At 36.9% G+C, this 12,621-nt stretch overlaps 1 protein-coding gene across 10 annotated transcripts in view; it reads right to left on the bottom strand.

Moving 5' to 3' along the window:
* The window catches only part of GULP1 (GULP PTB domain containing engulfment adaptor 1), a 159,930-nt gene that overhangs the window by 85,869 nt on the left and 61,440 nt on the right, over positions 1–12,621 (bottom strand). Inside the window, exon 3 of one of the 10 annotated variants that reach the window (XM_075756136.1) lies at positions 7,953–8,215. The exons of the other annotated variants lie outside the window; for them this stretch is intronic. The gene's annotated coding sequence lies outside the window, so the exon portion shown is untranslated. The remainder of the gene's footprint in view (positions 1–7,952; positions 8,216–12,621) is intronic. 10 annotated transcript variants of the gene reach the window in all.

The raw sequence follows: 12,621 nt of genomic DNA, 5'->3' as shown, positions 1-12,621 counted from the left end.
TAAACAGTAACAGGGGAAAGCAAACACCTTTATCTCCTTTTCCCTTTGTCTTCACTATCATTAACCCCTTACTTTTCCTGGTGAGGTGCTTCTCACAGTGAGGAGGAAACTGCACAATGGCAGGGGGTGCAAGGAAACTAGTGGATTTGGAGACTGCAGTGCTTGCAGGCATTTGGACTGGTGAGTGCAAGGGTGGTAAGACTTGAAGTTGAAACTGTCACCTCCATAATTACTTTTTAACACTAACGATAGTGTTGGTTGCCGTCTTCTGTGCTTTATGCAGCAAAGGAAGCTGAACAAAGGAAGCAGAGTGGCAGTCTTCCAGCTTCCAGCACAAGCAACTGCAGTCCTCCCTGGCTGCTGAAACAACATTGAAGCTTCCACACAGACATCTTTAAATGCCTGCGGGCTCCTTCAGAAATGTTGTGTTTTGATATATTTTCTAAATTTAGAGCTGTCTCAGACAAGCCAAGAGAAGGGGTACTCAGGAAGGGGATGAAACAAACCACCAGTGTAACTGGTCTCATTTGTCTCATTTCCTCTTAAAAATTGGGTATTCCTCAGGATTTATGTGGGGTTCCCCCACCACCACCCCAGGCAGTCCCTTCAAATGGCACGGGCTGTAAATTACCTGGGCTGAACCTTTTTTTGTGTACCTCTTTTTCATTCCACAAATAATTCTTCCAACAAAACCTCCCTAAAATCCCCAACTTGCACCCATCCATTCCCTTAAATAATTAAAAAAAAGTTTAATAAAAAAAGTCCAATCTGTTCTTTTCCTCTCAAACACACATACAGAGTTTCCTTACAAAGCCAAATTTGGCTTCAGAAGACCTGAAGATTCAGACTCCTTCCCCTCTCAGACCTCAGCCTTTCATACTGGATAACATTTCTTAAAGAATGAAGCACAAAATGTCTCAAACCTTGTTTTCAAAAGGGCCGCAGCACACAGGAATGTGTGATTCATTGACTTGCAATGAAACTTAGCCTTGTAAAGTTACTTCTGAAGGTAAGATGAGAAACTTTGGACTATGGTAACAGCTTTAAAATTCTTTTTCTGAGTTAAACCAAAACATCATGAAAATATTGTCCTGATATGACATGTGACATAATGAAAGAAAAAATTATAATAAATGCTACATTAAGTGATACATAAAGACAAGAAATATCATCATATCATGATGTACTCCATTTCATATGACAAGTAACTGAAACTGTTCTCCCCAAGCTCCTGAAACCAACTGGAAGGTACAGAAGAATCACACGTGCACTTATTTTTTCCTCTCTCAACCAGTATAAGCCTAGTACCATTGTGACAAGTGGTTTTCCCCCCAGAGCAAGAAGTCTTTCAGACCACAGGTAAAGCACTTCTCATGCAGTAGATCTGCCAAAGCTAGAGGAGTATTCACAGAAACTTTGAGGACAAGCTGACAGTAGTGTTTTGCTATATCAACATCAAACAGAGGCCAGGAACCAGAAAATCTATATGAAACTCATGTATTTCATGCCAGTTTCCAAAAAGTTCAGATAAGTGGCTTTTTACTCTCCAATTTCCTAAAACTGACCTGCTCCTTTCAATAGGAAAAAAGAAAATACAGATGAGTAACAGGTGACAAGGGGATATCGCTGACATCCAACAGCTAAAACAACTCGTTAGGCAAGGTTACCACTAACTTCTGTTTCACAGCAAGAAAAAGTATCAACATCAAAAAATATAACAAGAATAAATTTCACTATTAAAGTAGAACTCTGAAGAAAATGTGTTAAAAACTGCTGCAAGCACAAATAAATCCTTAGGCAAGTTGCTAAAAGCACAATCATAAGAAAAAACAGGGAAATACAAAATTCACTTGTTTCACAAAAACAGTTCTCTAGATCTGGCTTTTAAAGCATTAGAAAAGATATTTAATTCAAAGAATACTGCATTTTTCAGCATATTTATTTGCAATTATTTTGTATCATGCTTATCAATGATTATGCTGATATCTATTAGTGGATTACATTACTCATGGAACAAACTAAAGTTTACACTGTAGAAACAAGAGTAATTTTAAAAACAGGAACATTCTCTTCTTCCCAAACTTGTTATATTTTGCAAGAAAAACTGATACACTTACACTGTTCACTATGACAGAATGATCTTAACAGGATACAAGAGGAGCTTCCTTTTTCCTCAAATCCACAAGCGCCAGTGTCTAGTGAAACGTGGTGAAGGATTTCAGTTGTGTCAGCCTAATTTTTTCCTCTGCTGTACAAGAACTTACAGATGTCAGATGCTTCGAGTCAGTAGAAGGGCTTTATACATGTTCTCTCTCAAAGAACTCGGGCACTTTCATCTGCTTCCAAAAGACAGACAGATGGCAAACATCTTGCTCACTTGCAGACAACAGAGTCTGTATTTGACATCCCATTAGCCATTTGATCATCTATCTTGAGTCTGAAACAATTTTTTTGCCTGTCCAACCACTTTCAGATGGATGGATGATTGAGAACCTGGGGAGCTTTGTTAGTGTTCTAACAGCAATGGAGTGGGATTCAGTGATGGGGTCCACCGTGGACATGTAAACATTGTACAGCTCTTAAAAAAAAAAAAAGTTCTCATAGAAGGGAGACTGGACTCTTAAGCTTTTTGACTAGCAGCATGAGTAATTCTCAAAAATTTTACACACAGTCCTTGCTTGGATGGATATATACAGTTAAAAGGAAAGGTGTGTCCTGACACTGGTTACTTCTATGTTAGCATCATCCTTTCTCCTCTGGGAGACCTGCTTCAGAGACAATCTAGAGAAGCTATTTATTTATTGGCAGATTATTTTCAAACCCTCCACTGCATTTTCTTGAGAGGGGAGCATGTGGACAACACGACACGATCAAAACCAACTGTATTTGAAATTTTCAGGTTTCCAACAATAACAAATTGTTGTTAACCTTCTGAATTCTTTAAGGTTTTATATATATTGTATTCATTGCATTGTCACAATCACATTGTAAAAGGCAGAGATGGAAAGACTCATTAGGTTTCTTAAGGTAATTTCCAAATCAAGCACAACAATTTTAGAAATAACTTAGTTTAGTTCCGCTTACAATGAAAAGCTCATCATATTTAGCAGATCTGTTGTAGGGGTACAACAGTTTAACAAAAAGTATCATTCTAGTACTCTACCAAAGTATATTTAGCCAAGCTTGAAAAGTGCATTAGAGATACCATTGTGCACACATGCTCAACAGGTCCCCTAAGACCACTCTACGTGCTTTCCTCAATGTGCATTAAACTTAATTGAAGTTCAACAGCTGATTACTGATGTTCAAAAGATGACTAAGAGGAAGTGAAAAACGCAGATGTCTGTTTAGATGGAAGCAACCAGAAAATTTCTTGGTAGGTACCAAGGAACAACCAGTAAAAGAAGTGTGAGGAGAAACATGCCTGTGTCTCCCCACACATACCTCTCTCTTATCTTTGCTCCTGTACAGACTTTAAAGTACACACTAGGTGTTTTTTCTGCTGCAGTTCTCTCTCCAGGAGCTCAACAGGCTTGCTCCAATTCATTATAAATGCAAAATGAAAGAAACAATCACCCTTTCCCAAGAGCTCTGAACTATGACATTACAAATGGTTTCGTAACTCTTTGAAGTCAGTCTGGGTTTTTTTTAATTGTAAAAGGTTTTTGGGTTTGGTTTGGTTTTGGGGTTTTTTTAGCATACAAGATCATTACAAAATTAACAGAGATTGTTCTCTTATGGAAACTAGAAGTACATGCTAAAAAGTTATAATCACATCAAAAGGGGAAAAAATAGATTATATTATCATTTAAACATATTTATCTGCAGGACTTCAAGTCCATACTTTAATACCTTAATTAATTTGGGGACCCTTGTTCCACAACTCTCCCTCAAAGGAGAACCAGAACCCTATAAAAATTCTAGGCACACAGACTGCTGTGCAGAATGTATATATACTTGCTTTCTTATCTTTTATAGTCCAATTCCTATGACCACTTCCCTTCCAGTGCTACAGGGCACATGTTGAAAAAAATCACTGCCATACAAGTTTCTAACAATTGATTTTCTCATAACTAATTTAGTAACGTATTATCTATTTCTGAAACAATGGCGTACAAAAGTGTCATTCATTTAACAAAAGTTTAAAAAAGTATCATTCACTTCAAAGACTTTTAAAATCTATGATACTGAACACAATCCCTTACTATTAAAGTCAATAGATTTCTCGTAAATGTTAATACATTCAGAATCTTTGCTTTAATTGGTTAGCCTCAAGGACAGCATTAAGTTGTATTTATACAGATGAGACAGGCTTTATTAAGTGATTGCGACAGTTTTCAAAATGGAGAAAAGTTGGCAATATCCATTTTGTCACTTCTACGAGATCAATCTCAGAGTGAGTATCTTGAAAATTAGATTATATTGTTTATTAGGCTTTATCATATTACATTCCTTTAGGTTATCTTCTTTAGCCCTCCTGAATATATTCCAAATAATCCCAACATTTCAGTAAGGACATGACAGGAAGTTAAAAGCACACATATGAAACTGACAAAAGCATGGGAACCAAAACAATATTTATGACAAATTAATCTCCTCATCTCTGTTTTATAGATCATATATGTGTTCAAGTAGTTCATTGTAACGTGTATTAAGGATTTAAGGACAAACATTCAGATTTGACTAAGTGATCCATCTTAGAGTCATTTAGTGGAAATAACTGAGACACAGACTACTACATAGTAGAATTTCCAAGCTAGCAAGACTTAAATTTCTTCCATCTTCCTGGATAGGAGTTCTCTATATTTTTTAACACAGTTGGTACTAAGGAGAATGTTTTTAAAAGCGTGATCAATCAGCAAGTTTAGACTCAAACATTCATCGCACACAGACAGGATGATACCGGCTACTTGGGACTGCGAAAACATGATTCCAGTCCCTGCTCCAATTAACTTCCATGTAGTTGAAACATGCGGCAAGTCTAACCTCACGTTCACAGTTTGTTCAGCTTTTCACCATTTGTTCAGCTTTGCATATAAAACCCCTCACTGAGGCATCTCCAATATTTGAGGATGACTGAGGTGCCTTCTGTCCTTTACAAGCATACAACGCTTTGATGACAATCCTTAAACCACTACGCATAGCAACACACTCCCCAAATAGACACCAATCTGTGCTGAACCTCCAGAACCAGAGAAGAGAAATAAATACAGGTCATCCTCCTAAGTATACCTAAGACTCAGCTGGTAAAACAAAATCAGAACCATCAACATAAAACTGCACCCTATATCCAACTCTTACACCAAACTACAGGCTACCCTCTCCTCCTACTTCCCCCAACAACATACATTCACCTTGCCAATTTTAAGAATCATGCCTAACTATTCAGACTCCTTAAGTTACTTCCAGGACAATCACATACAAATGATACTAGTAGTCACTAATGAAAATGAAATTACTTGATTTTTGGATTCATATACAAACACAAGTTCACAAACACTTTTTGAATTACTGCTTTTCCCAAACACTTTAATGTTGCTATACAATCAAAGAATCAACCATACAAGAGAGCAAGCTGAGAATCTCTACTGGTATTTATGTATTTCACAGAAGTTAACTTCAAAAGAAATAGCTAGGAGTACTGAAAAAGAACAAGCTTGTGTGAAATTACAATCTTAAACAGTCTTGTTTCTTTTGCAGTTTTAAATTTTTGTAAAAAAAAAAAAGTACAAATGTAATAGTGGAGAAATGCAGCAACGTATGAAAATTTCTGTAATAGGAAATAGTCATTATGGCCCAGTGATAGAAGAATCCCACTCAAACATACTACATCTTTAGCTACAGTTTTCTGCGCTTTTCCAAAACTCATTCTGTTTTAATGGAAAACTCAGGCAAGAAGTCTCAAGCAAACCTTAGACTTTGGCAGTTGCTTGTATATATATGCACATGCATAGATGTGAACTCTTCAACTGTCTTACTGCTGGCATGCGGACAAAAAGGACTGTTACTGACCTCTTACAAACATCTTTGCCTTTAAAAAAAATTAAGAAGTAAGTAGCAGTTGCAGAACAGCAGCACCTAGGTCACTTGAGAAAGACTGCACTTCTCAAAGAAAGAAATCAATCTCTCAACAATACCGATGTAAACCACAACACAAATTTCTATGTATAAAGAAAAAGATATGAAGAAAAAATAGTTCTGTTATGGCTGAGGGGGGAACATAGATGAAAATTAAAATTACTAATTAGCAGTTTCTTTGAAAACTGGATGCATAAACCATTATTTCAGCTAGGAGAGGAAAATTACATGTGAGATTAGATAGATCTTGATAAACTGGAAAGGAACTGAAGAGGAAGAATTGTTGTAAACTGGCAGTAATGGAGACATTAAGTACTACAGAGTATTTGTGGACAGAAGTTCCTGATCACTGCCAAACCACTGCGCTCCTTTTTCTTCCCTTTGTTTATGACTGTGAGCACGCAAGCTCTAATTTGTTTCTTGAACTACCTATATTTAAACCTTTTTGGAATTCTACTGCACAAATGATTGTGCAAAATCACTCTCACCTTTCTATTTCATCCAAGAACGTGTGTCTCTGCTAACTGGATTTTCAAAAGTAGATCTTGCTGGTCCTGACTCAGTGATATTTTTCAAAAAAGGTTTAGTTTTGTGTATTTAACGTTCCAGAAATTATCCTTTATTATAAGCGGACTTGTTAAAGAAAGCACAAGAACTACTAATACCACCAATGTTTTTAAACTCCATTGAAATCAGAAGCAAGAAGATGAGAGAATAATTACTATAGGAGACAAATTAAAATATTCTTCTTACTTCGTAGCTCCTTCAAAAAGAGAATATTGCTGAAATTGCCAGTACAACAATTCTTTTCAAGCAGTAAAGCCTCAACATGCTGCCACTGAAACCTGAATGGCTTTAGCATCCAAACAAGAGTCTACACCGGTTAGTAGGTATTAACTTTTCGAATGTCATTGGAATCAAGCCAGTGGGAAACAAAGTGTATTTCACAGTCTTTTAATTTACAATACACATACACAATCAAACAGCAACACTTAATAAGCAGTCAAAAGGAAAAATGTGATTTTAAAGCAACCTTAAACAAATGAAACCACCCCTGAATTTCCTTCAAATTCTCTGGAGAGTTTCCTAAGCCACCCCCATCCCCCCTTCAAAAAAAAAAAAAAAAATTCAGAACTAATGAGTCTCATGATTATTTCTTTTTTTTTTTTTATGCCAAAGTAATCCTGGAGCTAAAACTGGTATAACAAAGGAAGGTGGTTGTTTGTTAATTCTGGAGAAGCTGCCTCCTCTCCCATAATGCACTTAGCATTTACAAAATTTTTAAACAAAGGATGTAGAAGCATCCATTAACATTAGGTAAAGTTTATAAGTACTCCTATGAGATTATTATCATTCTGTCTTGTAGATGCATAAATTAAGACAGAGAGACAATACATGACCTCCCAATATCACTGAAAAAACTGACAGCTGCAGTAAAACCCAGGACTTGTGAATTTCACGTTCCTGTCTAAGGATTTCTCTAAACTAAAAAGATTTTCTAGCAGTTATTCAGCACATTAAAATGGAGATATTTTCTTGACAGTTTGTATAGCAAGCTTAAATAGTTCCTCTTTAATTTACAGTTAGTATATCATTAATACAGACCCAGAATAAAACTTTTGAAACAGATCTCCCTACTATTTCATTAACCGTTAGCTAAGTGGAGGTTTCGAAGGGAGAAGAGTGGAACTACAAACAGGACATCCTGCCAACTTCCACTAATTTTATGGTGCCCCATTCCTCTTTTTATGACCAATAACATAGCTAGGATGAACAAAAGGGGATAGATGACACCCCTACTTGCCCCCCCCCCCCCCCCAAGTATGGATTACTGTGCCCATGGTAATACAGTGAATCACTGAATTGGTACATACTTGAGGCGCTCACCGTGGATGCCAGGGAAGCTCTACTGTAAGCTGACCCTCCTCACCATGCCTTTGGGATCCTTCACAGAAGTTGGCATTCTGTCTTTCAAGTGGTCCTAGCTGGCCACCCAAGCCTAACGAAGCCTTTTGACATTGGTGGCATCTCATATTCCTTGCTGTTCCTTGGAGAGTTCACTTGAGCAAGTTATTTGCCAAATGATACTCTTTTCATTTGAAGAATTTTATATCCAAGGAGTTTCTCCTCCAACTGCCTGGAATAAAAGGAGGAGCGATTCACCACATACCTTGAATTCTGCTCAATTATCTGATTTAGGAAATAAGCATACATTTACCGTACAATTTTCTTCAGATATTTGTTGCTATTCACATTCAGTATCATGAAACTTCAGGTTAACTCGTTTTTACTGCTATTTCATAACACTAAGGGGGTATCTTGTCTTCAAATACTTTGCTGCTGTATTATTTAAAATGTTATCAGGCTTAAGATCTTGCAGGACTGCTCTAAATGTGTAGTACATATACAGGTCTGCACTGTTACATAGCTTCCTGTCAAAAGGATGTTATTTACTTTTCAGGGTTCTCTTTTTCCCTTTTTTTTGGTTAAAGCAAAAGGGAACAAATGCACACAGAAAATCCAGTAAAACTTTCCTGTGTATCCTCCTTAGGTTGCTTTGCATAAGAACACATTTTTGCCCTGAATTCTCATCCACGTATCAACTTCAACTCTATCCCACAACTCACATTAAATAGAGTTTATTTATTTATTTTTAACACATCTGCATTCTGGCACTGTGTTCATGGTCTCCTGCACTGAATAGATTCATTCACATGAAACCAAATCTTTGCTTTGCTCAGGGTGATGAACAACCTCACTTGTGACATTTACATCAATTGATTTGCCTGTTTTGTGAATACTCCATTACAACATGCTGATCAAAATTATACAAATTGATAGTTCACCGTATTAGAAGATTTGCACTTTTCATCCCAAAGTCAAAATGATTTTATATTTTTTACCCATACAAAGAATCACCCTTTAATACTTCCTTTTACTTATCTGTATTTTATCAGTTTCAAATTGGTACTTTTTCCAGACTCAAAGAGTCAGTAACAAGATTGTATAGAACTTCAATGGTGATAAACGGAAAGTTGCTAGCAGACACCGCTATTTCCCTTCATTGAAAAAGTTAATTTTGAGAACTATCTTTATTCAATAGACTGCCAGGCATCAGAGATCTGTGCATCTTTCTCTTCAGCAAGAGTTAATAAGCTGATTTCTGCTATTGAAAAGATACCTACCCAGTAGCACCAAAATTTGAGCACAAAATATCACTGTAAAGGCCAAGAATATAGCTCAAATGCTCTGTGATATCCACCACTAAACTCTATGCTAGATTTTAGTGCAGTCCAAGCTGTATAACAATACAATCTTGTGATATTTCCAAGTACAAAGTCAGTTTTTGTCATGTTATCAATTGGGGATATTTTTAGGAGCAAGGAGATCCACAACTCCCTAAACCAAAGAAATATGAAGATATAAACTTGCCTTTAAATTTGTAACAAATTACCACTTTTACTCAAGTTTAAAATACTGTTTTATCTTGTACTTGTCATGAAGCCATATCTGTGCAATTAACGTGGCTTATGTGATTAACAGAAATTCACTAAACTGCAGTAAATAATTTCTCTAAGCTCAATGGCAATTGAGTTACTAGAAAATCACCTGGCTTAGCTGTCTGTTCTTGAATATCCATATAGCTGCCATTATCGTAGTATTTGACACCTTCTTTAATCATATAATTAGGGCTTGCCGACTTCACAGGTCAGGGTTGCATTTTATAGATAGGAGAGCAGAGAAAGAGAATGATGTTCAGGAGAACGCACTTCTCCCACCATTTAGCAGCAATGGATAGAACACACTGGAGAGACCATATTTAAAAACATATATAAAAATGCACAGAATCAGGTGCTGGGAACCAAACACCTGCAAACATGCTCTGTGTTTTGAGAGAATGCCCACAAATTAAAACCATCAGAAGTGTAGAAGAATATTCAGATGCAAGCGTTAATTTTGAACAACTCAGCAGAGGAATAAACTAATAAGAGTCTTAACACCGGTAGTCTTAGATAAACACTATTGTACAGGAATCTGTTGAAACATTACGTGAATGACAATTCCCAAAGTATACAGTGCTTTAGTGATAAAAAATTGCAAAGCACTGAGCCATGTCATTGATTCCAAGGTAACAGAGTAGTCTTGATAGATCATGGTAACACAGCACCAACCCCTCAGGGCTGTCATGTCAGCCCTGAGCTGCTGCCACGACTACTGCCAAAGGCAGAGGGGCAGTCAAGTGTACATGATTTTTAAGAGTCTTACATATTAATGTCTCTGTATGGCAGAGTAAACACATGATAATGGACATGCCTGAGAGTTACTTTTGGGTCACTAAGTCTGCAAAAAGGATTAAATTCATCCAGGAAAAGAAAACATTCTTGAAGAGGAAGGGATGAAGACAGCATGTAGAAGAGGACCTGTGAGAGAATCCCTACTTACCACCACACAACCATAAACCCACATCAGCAGAAGTTAAAAAATGAATTTAAAATATGGTAAGTTAATCTTTAGGTTTCTGATTTTTTGAAGTTTATTTAAAAATGCTTTTATTTCAGGTGCTATAAACTTCATATAATTTTTCAAAAAAATGCCCTAGTGTTAAAAACAGTAATAGTGTGGGCCTTTATTTTCTGTTATTCCGTATCATTGAAACATGACCTATTTGGCTATCCAGGTCTGATTTTCTTTCATTTGATTTTTTTTTTTTTTTTTAATAGACCAAAATTTAAGTGTTCCTGTCTGTTAAAGTAGATTTTGGGTTAAATCTAGCAAGATTCTATTACATTTATGCAGAAATCTCCTTTGTTGGATTTTCTGTTTCCATCTTGAATTCCATAGTCACTTAAAAATGCAAAAAAAGGGTTTTTTAAATAGTATACGTGTCTAGTGAGCCAGTTAGGTATGTTTTTATTAATGGCTAGATCACATATCAAGTTTAGAGTTGTCAAAGTAGAGACTTACATAAAATCCCTCAAAACATTATGAACGAGGTCGTCATTTACAGCCTAGACAATATTTAGGTGAAGGGACACATCTTTGCTCATATTGTTTTTTGAACATTTGTAAGCCTAGTTGGTCTTTATACTTCCATTCCAGGAGCAAGTGAAAGTGTCCCAATTACCAAAAAAGCTAATAAAATCAGGAAATAAGGTTACAGAACTGTGAAAACACCACTTCTGATGCACCTAGGGCACTGAATACACTTTGGGTAGCTCCAGTCTTCCCACTTCTGTGGTACAATGCAGTTAAAGGCGAGGATGTAAAGGAAGCAGCAACTTATTACAAAAATGAAATAATCTAAATGGGGGGAAGGCACTTCACTACTTCATTATTTATGTTATTATTAACCTTTTTTAATTTAGTTATGGTACTTCTGTCTGTAAAAGGCCAGAATCAAACAGCCTTATAACATAGATCAAAATGATAAAACAAATCTGTATATTTTCCAGTTCTGGAACGGAATTACAGGCAGTGATTTATAAAAATAAAACCAGGTATATAAACAATGAGAAAAGAAATACAACATGAATTACAATACAGTACCTTGTTTCTTAACCTTCCATGTTTTCACGCTAAATCCATAATCATTGAGATGTGAAATGCAATTCTTTCCCTGTCTCAAGAGCAGTCAAAAAAATATTGCAGTTGATCTTTTCATTGCAAGAGGACATAAAATACACAAAATCCTTCATACTTGTTAGGAATGTTAACTTTAGGTAGAGAGATCTTAAAAATAAATTCATAAACGAAAATAAGAAGTGCCAACAGGCTGCATTTGGAAGTTTAGAACGAAGTCTTTTTCAATTTCACATATCATGGAATAGTTGTCAGATATATAAAAAAAATATTACCTAATATCTGCTGCGCAAAGCCACTGAGCTGCTTACCACAGATGGATTGACTGGTTTTTAATTTAATGCTTTACCATGACTTCAAGGGTCACCTCCTCCAAGCTCAGGAGCGATGCATCCCAACAAAGAGGAAGTCAAGCAGAAACACCAAGAGGCACCCATGGATGAACAAGGAGCTCCTGGACAAAGTCAAACAAAAAAGGAAGCCTACAGAGGGTGGAAGCAAGGGCAGGTAGCCTGGGAAGAATACAGAGAAACTGTCCGAGCAGCCAGGGATCAGGTTAGGAAAGCCAAAGCCCTGATAGAAATTAGTCTGGCCAGGGATGTCAAGGACAACAAGAAAAGCTTCTATAGGTACGTTAGTGAGAAAAGGAGGACAAGGGAAAATGGGGGTCCCCTCCAGAATGAAACAGGTGATTACCCAGGATACGGAGAAGGCTGAGGTACTCAATGACTACTTTGCCTCAGTCTTCACTGGCAAATCCTTGAGCCACACTGCCCAGGTCGCAGAAGGCAGGGACTGAGAAAATGCAGAACTGCCCACTGTAGGAGAAGATCAGGTTCGAGAATATCTAAGGAACCTGAAGGTGCACAAGTCCATGGGACCTGATGAGTTGCATCCGCGGGTCTTGAGGGAACTGGCGGATGAAGTGGCCAGGCCACTCGCCATCATATTTGAGAAGTCCTG

Source organism: Balearica regulorum, chromosome 6 (assembly GCF_011004875.1).
Source record: "Balearica regulorum gibbericeps isolate bBalReg1 chromosome 6, bBalReg1.pri, whole genome shotgun sequence".
NCBI classification, from domain to species: domain Eukaryota; kingdom Metazoa; phylum Chordata; class Aves; order Gruiformes; family Gruidae; genus Balearica; species Balearica regulorum.
This window is presented reverse-complemented; position numbering and strand designations above follow the sequence as displayed.